Source organism: Mobula birostris, chromosome 8 (genome assembly GCF_030028105.1).
Source record: "Mobula birostris isolate sMobBir1 chromosome 8, sMobBir1.hap1, whole genome shotgun sequence".
Taxonomy (NCBI): Eukaryota; Metazoa; Chordata; class Chondrichthyes; order Myliobatiformes; family Myliobatidae; genus Mobula; species Mobula birostris.
Window position 1 is genome coordinate 77829512 of NC_092377.1, and position 18459 is coordinate 77847970.

Here is an 18459-nt window from a genome sequence, read left to right on the forward strand (position 1 = left end):
TGTGGTCGATGTTTAGAGATCTCTTGCAGGATGTAAGGGATAAATTTGTCCCGGTGAGGAAGATAAAGAATGGTAGGGTGAAGGAACCATGGGTGACAAGTGAGGTGGAAAATCTAGTCAGGAGGAAGAAGGCAGCATACATGAGGTTTAGGAAGCAAGGATCAGATGGGTCTATTGAGGAATATAGGGAAGCATGAAAGGAGCTTAAGAAGGGGCTGAGAAGAGCAAGAAGGGGGCATGAGAAGGCCTTGGCGAGTAGATTAAAGGAAAACCCCAAGGCATTTTTCAATTATGTGAAGAAAAAAAGGATGACAGGAGTGAAGGTAGGACTGATTAGAGATAAAGGTGGGAAGATGTGCCTGGAGGCTGTGGAAGTGAGCGAGGTCCTCAATGAATACTTCTCTTTGGTATTCACCAATGAGAGGGAACTTGATGATGGTAAGGACAATATGAGTGAGGTTGATGTTCTGGAACATGCTGATATTAAGGGAGAGGAGGTGTTGGAGTTGTTAAAATACATTAGGACAGATAAGTCCCCGGGGCCTGACGGAATATTCCCCAGGCTGCTCTACGAGGCGAGAGAAGAGATTGTTGAGCCTTTGGCTAGGATCTTTATGTCCTCGTTGTCCACAGGAATGGTAGCGGAGGATTGGAGGGAGGCAAATGTTGTTCCCTTGTTCAAAAAAGGTAGTAGGGATAGTCCGGGTAATTATAGACCAGTGAGCCTTACGTCTGTGGTGGGAAAGCTGTTGGAAAAGATTCTTAGAGGTAGGATCTATAGGCATTTAGAGAATCATGGTCTGATCAGGGACAGTCAGCATGGCTTGTGAAGGGCAGATTGTGTCTAACAAGCCTGATAGAGTTCTTTGAGGAGGTAACCAGGCACATAGATGAGGGTAGTGCAGTGGATGTGATCTATATGGATTTTAGTAAGGCATTTGACAAGGTTCCACATGGTAGGCTTATTCAGAAAGTTAGAAGGCATGGGATCCAGGGAAGTTTGGCCAGGTGAATTCAGAATTGGCTTGCCTGCAGAAGGCAGAGGGTGGTGGTGGAGGGAGTACATTCAGATTGGAGGATTATGACTAGTGGTGTCCCACAAGGATCTGTTCTGGGACCTCTACTTTTTGTGATTTTTATTAACGACCTGGATGTGGGGGCAGAAGGGTGGGTTGGCAAGTTTGCAGACGACACAAAGGTTGGTGGTGTTGTAGATAGTGTAGAGGATTGTCAAAGATTGCAGAGAGACATTGATAGGATGCAGAAGTGGGCTGAGAAGTGGCAGATGGAGTTCAACCCGGAGAAGTGTGAGGTGGTACACCTTGGAAGGACAAACTCCAAGGCAGAGTACAAAGTAAATGGCAGGATACTTGGTAGTGTGGAGGAGCAGAGGGATCTCAGGGTACATGTCCACAGATCCCTGAAAGTTGCCTCACAGGTGGATAGGGTAGTTAAGAAAGCTTATGGGGTGTTAGCTTTCATAAGTTGAGGGATAGAGTTTAAGAGTCGCGATGTAATGATGCAGCTCTATAAAACTCTGGTTAGGCCTCACTTAGAGTATTGTGTCCAGTTCTGGTCACCTCACTATAGGAAGGATGTGGAAGCATTGGAAAGGGTACAGAGGAGATTTACCAGGAAGCTGCCTGGTTTAGAAAGTATGCATTATGATCAGAGATTAAGGGAGCTAGGGCTTTATGCTTTGGAGAGAAGGAGGATGAGAGGAGACATGATAGAGGTGTACAAGATAATAAGAGGAATAGATAGAGTGTATAGCCAGCGCCTCTTCCCCAGGGTACCACTGCTCAATACAAGAGGACATGGCTTTAAGGTAAAGGGTGGGGAGTTGAAGAGGGATATTAGAGGAAGGTATTTTACTCAGAGAGTGGTTGGTGCATGGAATGCACTGCCTGAGTCAGTGGTGGAGGCAGATACACTAGTGAAGTTTAAGAGACTACTAGACAGGTATATGGAGGAATCTAAGGTGGGGGCTTATATGGGAGGCAGGGTTTGAGGGTTGGCACAACATTGTGGGCCGAAGGGCCTGTACTGTGTTGTACTATTCTATGTTCTATGTTCTAAAGTGCACGACCATGCATTTTCCAACATTGCATTTCATTTGCCACTGATGTGGACCTAATGTGTAACCTGGGGGCAGCCTTTATTTTGAACCACCAAATGTGCTGTTCCCGTATACAATTTTAAAAGCAATTTCATCGAGCTTAAAACCTTTTGGAGTACTTGTTGATTTGTCCACGGGACATCAGATATCCTATCATCACACGTCAAAACATTTTACAGCCAATGAAATACTTTGGAAGGGCAGCTACATTAAAAATCCAGCAAACCCTGCAAACCCTGCAGTTTACTTGTGAAAAATATAGCCCATCAAGAGTGATAGAATTGTGAGCAAAATCTGTGTTAAGAGTCATACTCAGTGGCCACTTTATTAGATATACATCAGGGTTTGTTAATTAATCTAATAAGCCAATCACGTGGCAGAAACTCTATGTGTAAAAGCATGCAGACCTGGTCAAGGGGCAGAATTTCAGATGGTGACAAGAGGGTGTACAGAAATGAGATGTATCAGCTAGCTGAGTGGTGTCACAGCAACAATCTTGCACTTAACGTCAGTAGGACCAAAGAACTGATTGGGAACTTCAGAAGAGCTAAGATGAGGGAACACATACCAGTCCTTGTTGAGGGATCAGAAGTTAATTGCACCAAAGTGGACATGATTTAGAAAGACATTGCTTTCCCAGAGGTGTCAATATCTCTGAGGATCTGACCTGGAACCAACATATCGATGCAGCTACAAAGAAAGCATAACATCCTGCAAGAGATCACTAAACATCGACCACATGTCCATAGTACATTTCCCTGCAAAAACATCATCCCAATTTACACCCACAAGTTCTAGTCTTATAGCCTCATAATTTGTCCTTCCCCAATTTAAAATTTTCCTGTCCTCTCTGATTCTATCCTTTCCCATGATAATGCTAAAGTCCAGGGTGTGGTGGTCACTGTCCCCCAGATGCTCACCCACTGAGAGATCTGTGACCTGATCCGGTTCATTACTTAGTACTAGATCTAGTATGGCATTTCCCCTAGTCAACCTGTCCACATACTGTGACAGGAATCCGTCCTGGACACACTTAACAAACTCTGCCCCATCTAAACCCTTGGAACTAATCAGATGCCAATCAATATTAGGGAAGTTAAAGTCACCCATGATAATAACCCTGTTATTTTTGCACCTTTCCAAAATCTGCCTCCCAATCTGCTCCTCTGTATCTCTGCTGCTACCAGGGGGCCTATAGAATACACCCATCAGAGTAACTGCTTCCTTCCTGTTCCTTACTTCCACCCATACTGACTCAAAAGAGGATCCTGCTACATTACCCACCCTTACTGTAGCTGTAATAGTATCCCTGACCAGTAATGCCACGCCTCCTCCCCTTTTTCCTCCTTCTCTATCCCTTTTAAAGCACTGAAATCCAGGAATATTGAGAATCCATTCCTGCTCTGGTGCCAGCCAAGTCTCTGTAATGGCCACTACATCATAATTCCATGTATGTATCCAAGCTCTCAGTTCATCACCTTTGTTCCTGATGCTTCTTGCATTGAGGTACACACACTTCAGCCCTTCTGCCTTACTACCTTTACACCATTTATTCTGCTTCTCTTTCCTCAAAGCCTCTCTATATATTAGATCTGGCTTTACTCCATGCACTTCTTTCACTACTCTATCGCTCCGGGTCCCATCCCCCTTGCAAATTAGTTTAAACCCTCCTGAACCATGCTAGCAAACCTACCTGCAAGGATATTGCTCCCCCTCGAGTTCAAGTGCAACCCATCCAATCTGTACAGGTCCCACCTTCCCCAGAAGAGATCCCAATGATCCAAAAATCTAAAACCCTGTTCCCTGCACGAACTCCTCAGCCATGCATTCAACTGCCATCTCCTCCAATTCTTACCATCTCTGTCACGTAGCACTGGCAGCAATCCTGAGAATGCCACCCTTGAGGTCCTGTTCTTCAGCCTTCTGCCTAGGTCCCGAAACTCACACTTCAGGACCTCATCCCTCTTCCTGCCTATGTCGTTGGTACCAACATGTATCATGACTTCTGGCTGCTTTCCCTCTCATACCAGGAGGTCGTGCACCCGGTCAGAGACATCCCGGACCCTGGCACCCAAGAGGCAACACACCATGCGAGTGTCCTTCTCACGTCCACAAAATCTCCTGTCTGCTCCCCTGACTATAGAGTCTCCAATGACAACAGCTCTCCTCTTCTCCATCCCACCCTTCTGCACCACCGGGTCAGACTCAGTGCCAGAGGCCCTGCCACCGTGGCTCACACCTGGTTGGTCATCTCCTCCAACAGTATCCAGGATGGTAAACTTATTATTCAGGGGAATGGCTACAGGGGTGCTCTGCACTACCTGTCTGCTCACCTTCGCTTTCCCCTCTCTGACTGTCACCCAACGACCTGCTTCTGACAGCTTAGGTATGACTACCTCCTGTAGCCCTCATCTATGACTGCCTCATTCTCCCTTATGAGTCGAAGGTCATCCAGCTGCTGTTCCAGATTCCTTACACGGTCTTCCAGATCGCCCAGCCGTATGCACTTCTGGCAGATGTGACTCTGCGGGAGAGGGGAGTTCCCCCAAGACTGCCACATCTCACATGAGAGGCAAATCACTGTCTCAGGAGGCACCGTAAAGACTAACTGCGAGCAAGCTCGTCCTCTGCCTCTTCTCGTCGAAGCCTCTTGAGTCAAAGCCTCAAAGCTCCACTCCTTCACTGGCCCACTCACTCACTGGCCCACTCACTCACTGGCCTATTTTGACCAACACATATCTATTCACGTTGGAAATAATGTCATGAGAACAATTGGCTTTACAATACCAACAACCCGGGTTGAATTCCGCCACTGCCTGTAAGGAGTTTGTACTTTCTCCCTGGGGCCGGGTGCTCTGGTTTCCTCCTAGAGTCCTAAGACATACCAGTTGGTGGGTTAATTGGTCATTGTAAATTGTCCTGTGTTTAAGTTAGGATGAAACCGGAGGTTGCTGAGCAGCACAGCTCGAAGGGCCAAAAGGGCTTATTCTGTGCTGTATCTCAATAAATTTTTTAAAACTGTCCACCTGGAAGGGCAAATAGTGTGTCCCTCCCAGCTCCAAAGACACAGGTTTGTTCCTAAACTACAGTGTTTGCACATTCTCCTGAAGATATCACGAGTTTCCCTGGATGCTCTGGTTTTCAACTACATAAACTGGTTGATTACTTGGCTTCTATAAATTACCCCTTATTGTCGGCAAATGGTGAAAAGGATCAAATATAAGTGGGTAGACATGTGAGAGTAAATTGCCGGACTGCAGGGAAACGGGGTAGATGGGATTTGCACTGCTAAGATCCATTGGGCTGAATGCATAATAGCAACTTAGTAAAGCAGAAGCTTGATTGAACATGTCATCCAATGACTGATGCCTCACACAGTGCACCACATCTTCAGTACCGATCAATCTTAGGCCTGGACTTCTGTGCTCTGGTTCCTAGAGTAGAACATCAGTCTCAACGGCTGCCACAATATTGATGGATGTCTTTTACTAGTACAAAATGCCTTGAGAAGGAGGAGTGGAGCGTGATCCAGCTATCAAAACTCTTCATTGTTATAATGTCACTGTAATGGTCAGTTGGACTGTAGGTTGTTTTGATCTCAGATCAAGTTCATACCCCATACCTCTTGTTCATAACAATCTCCCTTAAGTCACTAAAGCCATCTCTACAAAATGGCGGCATTGAACATTGCAACCAACAGTGCCGTCCTGCTGACAGTTCACAGACCTACTTCTTTCATGACTTTTACTTCTTCTTTCAAATAAAAGTCCACTACTAAGCTGTATGCAATTGAAACCTGTGATTTACATTTTGATGGTGTGTTGTGGGGCCAACTGAGCGATCTGACACTTTGCTCTCTCTGAGAGTGTTCGATGCAGCTTGGAACGGAACGTGCAGCCTGGGGGCCTGGTAGCCTGGAGACAGGGTGCAAGCCCATGAGCGACTCCATTGCTTCTCTCTGACTGAGGCATCAAACAAGGTCAAAGTCAACAAGGATGAAAACAGGTGTCAGGACCATCTTCCTGCATTTGGCCGGTCTTCCTCTCTCTCTCTCTCGCTAGCTGCTGTGAGAGGAAATGTGCAGGAGTCGTGGGACTCACTTTGCCAGGATTGATTGCCCAGGCTATGGACTTGTTCTGGGGCACTTTGAGCTTCATGTTGCATGTGGTCCTAGATTCTGGTTACTTTTTTTCTGATTTTGAGTGGCTTGAACATGGTTGTCGATGCAGGCTGGGGCACTTCAGCAAAGACTGGCTCTGCGGCCTGCATGGGCTAGGAGGGTGCCACTTCACTGAACTAAACTGAATAGTATTGGTTTGATGTTTGATATCCAATGTGTTGTTCACTTGCTTTTTGTCATTTGTGCAGTTTGTTAATTTTTTCTGCGTGTTGGGTGTTCGATGTTTTCTTGAACGTGTTCCATCGTGTTTCTACATTTTGTGGCTGTCTGTGGGAGGACAAACCTCAGAATTGTATTCTGTATTCATACTTCGATAATAAATGGTCTTTGAATCTTTGAAAAGTAGTGAAGTCAAACATTTCAGGTGGAAGAGTGATCCGACCTGTCATTTGTAAGAGGATAATTGCAAGCTTTGTAACTTTAACATGGCAAATATCCCCAGCAGCAGACTGGAGCAGATAACATGTTGGAAAGCCTTTCAGTGACATTAAAAAATAAACTAGTAGGAAAAAGCGAGAGAATGACACAAATCTGAAGCATGATGAGTGTGGGTTCTACCACCTCTGGATGCAATTAATATAAGTCAAGCAATCTAATGAAAGAAGGTTTATAGGAGTGAAGATCATCACAGTGATAAGGTCCGAATCATATTGGTTGGTTTTGTAGACAATAATGAGGATTCCTTGTCTGTAAGGTCAGAGCGCCAGCAGGGATCGATTCAATGTTATTAATCAGAGCTGGAGATGCACTGGATTCAAGCAACTGAACTACTGCCATGGTTGCAGGATGGGAGGACAAAAGAAATGTGGAAGTACGTGAGCCTAGAAAAACTATAGGCATGGAAGCGTATGAAAGACAGCACTTCGCTGTCTCCAAGAAGATTTGAGGAGGAAGTAAGCCTTGAGATGATGTTCGACTCACTTTCACCGACTAAAGCTTCCATTGTTCGTTGGTTAAAGTGATGAGGGAGATTGAAACATCAAGGCAAATGCTAGCCGCCTGCCTTCTGATCGCTGGTGGGATTGCTCTGCTGCAGGAGAGAGGAGCCTGGATGGCCTGCCACTCTGGCCAGAGGACATTACCAAGTTTTTCTGTGTTTTGGATATGAATTTGGTCTATGAACTGAGGGCTTTATTTCAGTCTGATAGTTTATATTTATATTCTGTGTTTTTTGCCCGATCTTTCTTTTTTTTTGTGCAGGAGGGTATTTGGAAGTGGATGCCCATGTAGTGTTTTTTGTGGAGGAGAGGGGGTCCAGGAGTCAATTTTTGTTTAGGGAGTTTCTTTGTGTGGGGAGAGGGGGATTTGTAGCATTTCGTGTGGGGGAGGGGGTTGGGGGGGTTGATGATCGTGTTGCTGTTCTTTTTGTATTTGGTTTTGTGGCTATCTGGAGAAGAAGAATCTCAGAGTTGAATACTTAGATAATAAATGAACTTTTGAATCCTTTGAATATTTCAGTGACAAAGAAGGGATGCAAATGGTTCATTACAAGAAGGCAGAAACAAACAGCTTTACAAGTAGCCAGGATGTAAAATCTCACCAGGTAAGCCACAACAGAAAATTCTGGTCCAGCTAGTAAAAGGACCAGAGAGGCTATTGGGTTTTGTATCAACATAATGGAATCTCAAATAGCTGATTCAGCCTTGCTAATATTAAGCTAGTGGAAGTTCCAGCAGGATTTAACGATGGTCAGTCAAGTAAGTTTTTGACAAAAAGCAAAATCAAAGCATATAGCATATAATAATCACAAGGTGAATTAAATGACTAAAAGATAACAGTTTAAACTAAAAAAAAGATAAAAAGGAAGATAACTATCTGAATATTCTTAAATCCATTCAGCTGGCTCAAATTTTCTTTTATCATTTATTATTTAAATTATCTAGTAACTCTAAAGTACTAAGCAATGAAGGATTTCAACTGGAGATACAAAATTTGGTACAGCTGCATGCAGATGCAGCAAGAACCACTTTAAATCCCTAGGTCACTTTGTCTTTTGTTGTGACTGTATTTAAAACTACCTTCTGCAATATCTCTTTTGTGACAGCCACTCACATACTATATAACTACAGGTCTTAATTCAGACCTAAACAACTTCAAAGCCATTTGAGATCAGTGTTGATGATACATTCACTTCTGAAGACAGGGCTTCCAGGGTGGTACCAAACCAGCACTGCAATTTGTTACAATTACTCACTCAAGATCCATTTCTCAGTCAAAACTACGGGTCTTTTCTGAACATTCCCTTCGAGGATATGTAGCAAGGTAAGTTTCAAAGCAAAGGTTACAGATTGCTCTCAACCGATGACCTTATATAAATGATGGATATGTTGGTGCAGTGACTACATTACTGGAATAAATAATTCAGCAGTCTAGACGAATAAATCCACAGAAGACAGACATTACAGTGATAGTTTGTGAATATGAATCTAGTTCTAAAAACCTGACAGCAGCAAAATTGATCATGCATTACACTTGATAAAAGCATGTTTCATAAGTGACACTGTAGTAATACAATCTGTCATCTGGCCCTTGTCTGGCTGAAGTGTGACACTAATCACAAACTAGTGTGGTTAACTGTAAACTGGTCTCTGCTCTGACCGGGAACTTCCCAGGCTACTTAAAATTAAAACCACAGGAGAAGATGCAAACGTGAATTATAATTAAAGTGAATTTTGTCTAGTTTTGCCCAAAGACAAGTGCATTCCAATTAGAAGCAGTAGGTCACTCTGTCCCTTAAACCTTCTCTGATGTTCAACAAAATCATAGCTGACAGGATTTTAAACTTAGCTGTGCAATACCATGGCACTGTAACCTTTCATACCATGACTTGTCAAGAATCTATCTCCCTTTGCCCTAAAAATATTCAAAGTCACTTTGCTTTGATGAAGAGTTCACAATCCTTTGAAAGAAAAATGTTCATCTAGTATCTGTTGTAAATGGATGATCCATTATTTTTAAACAGCGACACCTAGTTCTGGGTTATTTCACAAGAGGAAACGTTCTCTCCATATCCATCTTGTAAAGAATCCTGAAAATCCTACATGTTCCCATCAAATGTTCTTTCACTCCAGCCTAGCCTGTCTAACACTTCCTTGTAAGATAAACTGCCCATTCCAGGACTTAGTCTAGTAACAGCTTTCAACTCATTCAAGCCCATCCTTCATTATATCAAAAGAGTGCGCAATATTTCAGATGTAGTTTCACCAATGCTCTATGCAAGTAACCTCCCTGGGTTTTGCATTCAAAGTTCAAATTTCAAAGTAAATTTATTATCAAGGTGTGTGTGTGTGTATATATATATATATATATATATATATATATATGTGTGTGTGTGTGTATATATATATATATATCACCATATACTACCTTGAGATAAGTTTTTTCACAGGCATTCACAGTAGAACAGCGAAAGGCAATAGAATCAGTGAGTGGAGAATCTGTGGAATTTGTTGCCACAGGCGGCTGTGCAGGCCAAGTCATTGGATATATTTAAGGCAGAGGTTGATAGATTCTTGATTAGTCATGGCATGACAGGATACAGGGAGAAGGCAGAAGAATGGGCTTGAGAGGGAAATGACAGAGCAGACTCAATGGGCCAGATGGCCTAATTCTGCTTCTATATCTTATAGTCTTATGGTAAAAACTACACACAAAGATATACAAACAACCAATGTGCAATGTGTAAGTTCATAGCTTGTGAAATCAATTCGGAGTTGAGGTGAATGAAGTTATCCACACTGCTTTGGGAGCCTGATGGCTGAAGAGTAATAAATGTTCCGGAACCTGCTGGTGTGGGACCTAAGGCTCCCGTACCTAATTCCCAATCGCACCAGTGAGAAGGTGGAGTTCCTTGATGATGGATGCTGACTTCTTGTGGCAGTGCAACAAATGACAACATCCTGTTTGCTTTCCTAACTACTGATTACTGACATCTTGTGAATCGTGCACCCAGACATCCAGATCCCTCTGTGCCTCCGAGCTCTCATCATTTGGATAGTAGAGTATGTTTACTTCTTTTTTCTCTGCCAGAAGGGGCATATTTATATTTTCCAACATTATATTTCATTTTCAGATATTTTCCCATGCACTGTCTTTCTATATCTTTTTATAGTCTCTTTATGTCTTGTTCACAATTTAGATTATGAGAACACTCAGTCCTCGTTTATTGTCATTTAGAAATGCATACATGCATTAAGAAATTATACAATGTTCCTCCGGAGTGATATCACAGAAAACAGGACAAACCAAAGACTAACACTGACAGAACCACATAATTATAACATATAGTTACAGCAGTGCAAAGCAACACTGTACCATAATTTGATAAAGAATAGACCATGGGCACGGTAAAAAAAAGTCTCAAAGTCCCAAGTCGATCGACTCTCGAGTCCCCGATAGCAGGCAGCAAAGGGAGAAACTCCCTGCCATAAACCTACAGGCACCGACAACTGCCAATGCATTGGAAGCACCCGACAACAGCCAACACTGAGTCCATCCATCCGAAAACTTCGAGCCTCCGACCAGCCCCTCTGATACAACCTCCCAAGCGCCATCCTCTGCCGAGCGCCTTCAACTTTAATTTGCTTTCCTATTTATCTTAACATCATTAGCAAACTTAGCAGTCAGACCTTCAGTGACTACATACAAATCAGTTATACCAATTGTTTAAGTTAAGGCCTGCACCAGTCCCTGTTGTACACAACTCATTACATCTTGCTGACCAGAAAAAAAAACTATTTATAATGCTCTGTTTCCTATTGGCCAGCCAGTCTTCTACCCATTCCAATATGTTATTCTCAAAACCAGGAACTTTTATTTTCCACCATAATTTTTGATGAGGCCAAATCCCTTCTTGAAATCTAAGTATAGTGCATTCACTCGTCCGCCTTTATCCACAGTCCATTTAGTGGAGTTCTTCAAAGAACTCCATTAAATCATTAAAATATTTTCTTTTTCACGAACCAATACTGACTTTATCTAATTACCTTCAAATTTTCATAGAGCCGCACTAAAGTGTCTTTGGTAATATTAGCCATTATTTCCCAGTCGCAGATGTTATGCTAATCGGTCTGGAGCTTCCTGCTTTCTGTCTCCCTCCCCTTCTGAACCTACCCTAAATCCAGGAAATTTGAGAAATTTGATACTGAAGTCCTGCCTTGCTCACCAACCAGTTATTTTAAGACTCTAAGATGAATCCACCATGACCCAGGAATTTGTCTGCCTGTAGCTGCATCAGCTTGCATCTTTCCTTCTTTAGTTCACCTCATGATAGTGTGCTCTTTAGATAAAATTCTGATCGCTTTAAGAACAGATATTTTTGAAAATAGAAGATTCAATATTATTTACAACAGATCATGACGAGAAAACTTCTATGTTGAGCCATTCATAATTTGGAATCTTAGATTTGTAACATTTATAGCACAGAAATAAATAACTATCTGGCCTTTTACGCCCACACCAGTCACAAAGAGCTTTTGCACTTAACTCCACTGTCCAGTGGCAATTCCATAGCTCTGCAGGGTACAACAGTTCAAGTGCATATCCAAGTGCTTTTCAAAATTTATGCTTCTACCAACCTGTCATTGAATTCCAGACTCTTCAGCGTTTAGATGGAAAACTTTTTCTCATCTCCATTCTAATCCTTCTGCCAATTACTTTAAACCTATGCCTCTTGGATTTTGAATGCTCCGTAATGTAGTTCCTTCCTGTTCACTCTATCAATGCCACCCAGAATTTTTGTCCAATTCAGTGAAGTCTCAGAGCTTCCCTTGCTCCAAAGAAAACAAATCTCCCTCATCCAATCCTTCCTGGCATCAGCAATTTTTTTGTACTGCTGTTTATATAACACCTTCACCAGTCCCTCTGCACAGGGTCCTGTCCAATTGACACCTTTCATGTAAATTTTATTTTGATTTAGAAATACAGTGTGAAATTGGCCCTTCGACCTGCACTTCCATATAATCCCGATTTAACCCTAGCCTAATCATGGGGCTAATTATAATGACCAATTAACCTTCCAGGTACATCTTTAGACTGTGGGAGAAAACTAGTGGACCTGCCGAAAACTATCATTTCCCACGGGGAGAACGCACAGAAGGTCCTTACAGACAACGCCAGGATTGAACTCCAAGCTCAGACAGCCTGAGCTGTAACAGCATCGCACTAACTTCTACACTCCGGTTGTGCCCCAAAATACTGTGGAGAACTATATACAGTGTTCAAGATGGAGCCTGACTATTACCATATAAAGTTCTAGAATAGCTCCATTTTTAGAGTCATAGAGAAATACAGCACAGCATCAGGCCCTTTGGCCCATCTAGTCCATGCCAAAACCATTTAAACTGCCTACTTCCATCGACCTGCACTGAGACTGCAGCCCTCTATACCTCTGCTATCTATGTATCTATCCAAACTCATTCCACACTCTCACTACCCTCTGAATGAAGAAGTTTCCTCTCATTTTCCCCTTAAACTGAGGTCCCACCCTACCTCAGTGGAAAAAGCCTGCTGATATTTACCCCATCTACACCCTTCATCATGTTTTATACTTCTATCAAATCTCTTCTCAATCTTCTATGTTCTAAGGAATAAAGTCCTAACTTATTCAAGTTCTCTAGACCCAGCAACATCCATGTAAACTGTCTCTGCACTCTTTCAAATTTACTTACATCTCTCCTGTAGGTAGATGACCAAAACTACACAAAATACTCCAAATTAGGCCTCACCAATGTCTTACACAATTTCAACATAATATCCTTTCTCCTGTACTCAATACAATGATTTATGAAGGCCAATGTGCCAAAAGATTTTTTTATGACCCTATCTACCTGTGGTGCCACTTTCAACAAATTGTGGACCTGTATTCCCAGATCCCTTTGTTCTACCACACTCCTCAGTGCCCGATCATTCACTGTGTAAGATCTACCCTGGTTGGTCCTACTACAGTGCAAAACCTCACAATTATCTGCATTAAATTCTATCTGCCATTTTTCAGCCCATTTTTTCAGCTGATGCAGATCCCTCTGCAAGTCTTGATAGCCATCCTCACAATCCACTACAACCCCAATCTTGGTGTCATTTGCAAATTTGTGATCTAGTTAACCATATTAACATCCAGATCATTGATACGGATGACAAACAACAAAGAACCAACACCAATCCCTATGGCACACTATTAGTTACAGGCCTCCAGTCAGAGCGGCAACCCTCGATGACCACTCTCCGACTTCTCCCACAAAGCCAATGTCTAATCCAATTTACTACCTCATCTTGAATGCCAAGCAACTGAATCATCTAGACCAACCTCCCATGTGGGACCTTATCAAATGCCTCACTAAAAACCATGTAGATAACATCCACGGCCTTGCCTTCATCCACTTTCCTGGTAACTTCCTCGAAAAACTCTCTAAGATTGGTTAGACATGACCTACCATGCATTAGGCAATGCTGACTATTCTCTATGTCTATCCAAATACATATTTATAGATAGATTTTAGATTATGAGAACACTCAGTCCTCTTTATTGTCATTTAGAAATGCATACATGCATTAAGAAATGATACAATGTTTCTCCAGAGTGATAGCACAGAAATCAGGACAAACCAAAGACTAACACTGACAGAACAACATAATTATAACATATAGTTACGGCAGTGCAAAACAATACCATAATTTGATGAAAAACAAACCATGGGCACGGTAAAAAAAAGTCTCAAAACCCCTGAGTCGATCAACTCCCAAATCCCCAATAGCAGGCTGCAAAAGAGAGAAACTCCCTGCCATAAACCTCCAGGCACCGTCAACTTGCCAATGCCTTAGAAGCAGCCGACCACAGCCGACACTGAGTCCATCCATCCGAAAACTTCGGCCTCCGACCAACCTCTCCGATACAGCCTCCCGAGCGCCATCCTCTGCCGAGCGCCTTCAACCTAGCCCCAGCCGCTGAAACAAGCAAAGCCGAGGATTCGGGGCCTTCTGCTCTGGAGATTCCGGTTACCACACAGTAGCAGCGGCAGCGAAGCGGGCATTTCAGAAGTTTTCCAGATGTTCCTCCATGCTCGCACGTCCGTCTCCATCAAATCAAAATTGTGCACGGTCCCCTATTTGACAGATTACAGATATCATTCACCGGAGAGGCCGTGCGCGCTGCCATCACACCGCCATCTTCTCCTGCATCTCCTCCATCTTTGTATGTTCTATCACTTGGTTAATGATGATACAAATGAATTGTTCTTGACTGATAGTGTGAAGGAAGGATCTAGATGTAGGAAGATAGAGGTGACATCAGTTTTTTTTAATCATGTCACCTGTATTTAAATCTGGAGCAATAATATTAGCAAGGCACTGTGCCAACCCCCTAACTTCTAGTCACAAAAACACCTATCAACCATCACTCTTTACTCCCTGCTATTGAGCCAATTTCAAGTTCAACTTGCTCCCGTTCCTAGATTCCTTAGGCTAATATTTATATTTTGACTAATCTGCCATAACTTTGTCAAAATCCTTGTTAAAATCCAAGAAGACTGCAAAACCCACTTCAGAAAAATTCTGTCAGATTGGTCAAGCAGAAGCTTCCCTTGCCAAGCCTATGCTGACTGTCCCTGATCAACCTGTGTCTTCCCAAATGACAATTCCTTGGAATGGATTCAAATAATCAGCCCGCCATCAAAGTTCGTGATTTATGCACGTCTATTTAAACTATCTGGAGTCCACAATTTCTTTGGCACTAATCTAAGGAGGTAGCTGAGAACGATCTGGAAATCATCGTCAGAACATCCACAATTTCCTCTCCTTGCTTCTTTAACAGCCTGAGGTATATTTATCTAGGGCCAGACTAATAAAAACTTGAATACTTTTGTCTTTCACTATTTTTCATATTCACTTAACTATAACATCAGCATTCCCACCTCCACCCACTTTTGTGGTGTCATCATAAAATATCCATTTAGAACCTAACCCAATTAAAAGCCTGAGAAGGTAAGTGCCATTCAATAAAATCCAGGTTAATCTTCAACTTCATTTACCACTTGCTTGCCTTAATCACATATCCTGTGCAAGCTCTGAGGACCTAAAAGGTGACAGGGCAGCCTGAGAGACCTGGGGTTGGAGAGTGGTGTTGGGGGAAGGGGAGCCAGGGGACCCAGGTCTCAGCCTGGAAGTGTTGATGGCCGAGGTCTGAGCTGCAGCAATTCATGGTCTGAGACATCTGGAGTTGTTAGAACCAGAGCTGACAATAATGGTACTCACACTCTAGGTGCATTTGGGGCTATCGGAAATGGATCCGCAGTCTGGAGACGGGTGATCTTCCAATCCTCCTTGGAGGTGAGTTAAAAGCATGGAACCAGAGCAGGATGAAATGTCAGAGAGATCCATGGCAGGCAATGGAGAGAGAGGCCCAGATTTGTGTCAAAGGCTGAGACAGCGCCCGCTGGTATCTTTTCATAGCGAAGAGGGTGGCACATAGAATTTGGAGGGAGAAGTGGGAGATAGAAGAAGAGGGAAGGGGAAAGGGGAAAGGAAAAAAAAGCAGAAAAGAAACAGTCAATCAAATCTGGGATCCTTGGTGGGTCAAACTGGGAGGCCTGAAAACAGCTAGAACCCATGTAGAACAAGATGGCAGTGAAGTCAAGTTCCCAGGAAGTGGCTCTGGTAGTGAGCCTGGGTGAGTACATGGTTGAAGAGTTGGAGGGCAGCAGGAGTCACAGAGGGGAGCAGTGAGAGAAGGGCTCACTGAACTCTTGTCAAAGGGAAGATTTAAAATTTTTCAGGTCAGCCATCCCCCTAAGAGACTTCGCAGTGATGCAGCAAACCATAAAGACAAGACATTCTGCAGGTGCTGGAAATCCAGGGCAACACACACCACATGCTGGAGGAACTCAGCAGGTCAAGCAACATCGATAGAAATGAATAAATAGTTGGCACCTCAGGCCAAGAAACTTCTTCAGGACTGGAAAGGAAGGGGGAAGACACCAAAATAAAAAGTTGGGAGGAGGAGAAGGAGGATAGCTAAAAGGTGTTTGCTGAAGCCAGGTGGGTGAGAAAGGTAAAGGACTGGAGAAAAAGGATACTAATAGGAAAGGAGAATGGACCATGGGATAAAGAGAAGAAGGAGGGGCACCAGAGGGAGGTGATAAGCAGGTGAGGGGAAGAGCTAAGAGGCCAGAATGGGGAATAGAAGAAGAGGAGGGGGGAAGAAAAAAAGAGAAGAAAAATAACCAGAAGGAGAAATCAATGCTCATGTCATGAAGTTGGAGGCTACCTAGATGGAATATGAGATATTGCCCTTCCACCCTGAGGGAGGCCTCGTCATGGCAAAAAAAGAGGTCAGAACAGGAATGGGGATAGGAATTAAAATAGTTGGTCACTAGGAATCATGGAGGGAATGATCCCTGTGGAAAGCTGAGAGTGGGGAGAAGGTAAAAATGTGTTTGGTGGTAAGATGATGGCACAAGTTGCAGTGAATAATGTGCTGTATGAGAAGGCTCATGGGTGGAGGGTGAGGACAAAAGGAACTCTACCCCTAAGGTGGATAGGAAGATGGGGTGAGCGTGGATGTCCGGGAAATAGAGGAGATGCCCATGAGGACAGCATCAATGGTGCAGAAAGGGGAACCCCATTCTTTGAAGAAGGAGGACTTCCCCGATGTCCTGGAAAAGAAAGCCTCATCCTAGGCACAGATGCGGTGGAGACAAAGAAACTGAGAAAAGGGAATGGCAGGGTGGGAAGAGGTATAGTCAAGAGAACCATGGGAATCAGGTAGGTTTGTAAAAGATGTTGGTAGACATTTTGTCTCCAGAGATGGAGACAGAAATTGAGAAAGGGGAGGAAGGTGTCAGAAATGGACCAAGTGAATTTCAGGGCAGGGTGGAAGTTGGAGGTAAAGTTGATGAAATTAAGAAGTTCAGCTTGGATGCATGAAACAGCACCAATTCCATCATCAATGTAGCGCAGGAAGAGTGGGGGAGCATTACAAGGGAATGCTCTATGTAACTGGACTGTTCTATGTAACCAACAAAAAGGCAGACATAGCTGGGACCCACATGGCTGCCCATGGCTACACCTTGAGTTTGGAGAAAGTGGGAGGAGCCACAGGAGAAATTTTTGAGGGTGAATACCAGTTCTGCCAGTCAGAGGAGGGTGATGATGGTTTGAGAAAGAACCTGGTAGCTCTAAGGCTTTCTCGTTGGGGGGATAGGAGTGTATAGTCACAGGACATCCAGTGTGAAAATGAGACAGTCAGGGCCAGGGAACTGAAAGTTGTTGTGGAGATCAGGAGCATGTGAAGTGTTGGGGATGTACTGTAGATGGGTAGGGACTGCACTAAAGAGATAGAATGGAGTCGAGGTATGTGGACAGAAGCTCAGTGGGGCAGAAGCAAGCTGAGACAATGGGCTTACCTGGACAGTCAAGTTTGTGGTTCTTGAACAGAAGTAGAAACAAGCAATGCGGGGTAAGGGAACTGAGCTTGGTGGCAGCGGATGGGAATTCTCCATCGTTGATGATGGTAGTGATGATGTCGGAGACAATTTTCTGATAGTCATGAGTGGGGTCATTTTCAAGTGGTAAGTAATAGGAGTTGTCTCAGAATTGTCGCCAGGCCTCAGCAAGGCAGGCTACAACAGCACCCCCTTTGTCTGCAGGTTTGATGGTAAGGTCGGGACTAATGCAAAGAGAGTGGAAGGCAGTGCATTCAGAGTGGATAGGTTGAGGAGGAGGGAGGAGTGCTTGAGTCAAACTGGTTGATGTCTCATGAACAGTAAAAGATGAAAAGATCCAAAGCAAACCAAGAAACTTGGTCTTTTGGCATATAATAGTAACTGAGGACATTTTGAACTCATTTCCAAACCAGCTTGAGCACAAACACTAGATTGTTGTTCACAGGAACCTTATTTTAAAATGCCTCTGTTATGGATGAAGTAACAAAAACAGAAGTGGATACAAGTGAAAAAGATAAATCGGCAATTACAACGGAGAATGCTGGAAACACACACCAGAACAGGCAGCATCTGCAGAAAGAGAAACAGAGTCAATTTTTCAGGTTCAAAGCCCTTTGTCAGAATAGGGAACATGAGAAAAAGCAAGTTAGTTTTCAATGGCAGAGGAAATTGGTTGATGTGATAATTGAAAGAGGTTGATATCTCCTCATTCACTGCCAGAAATT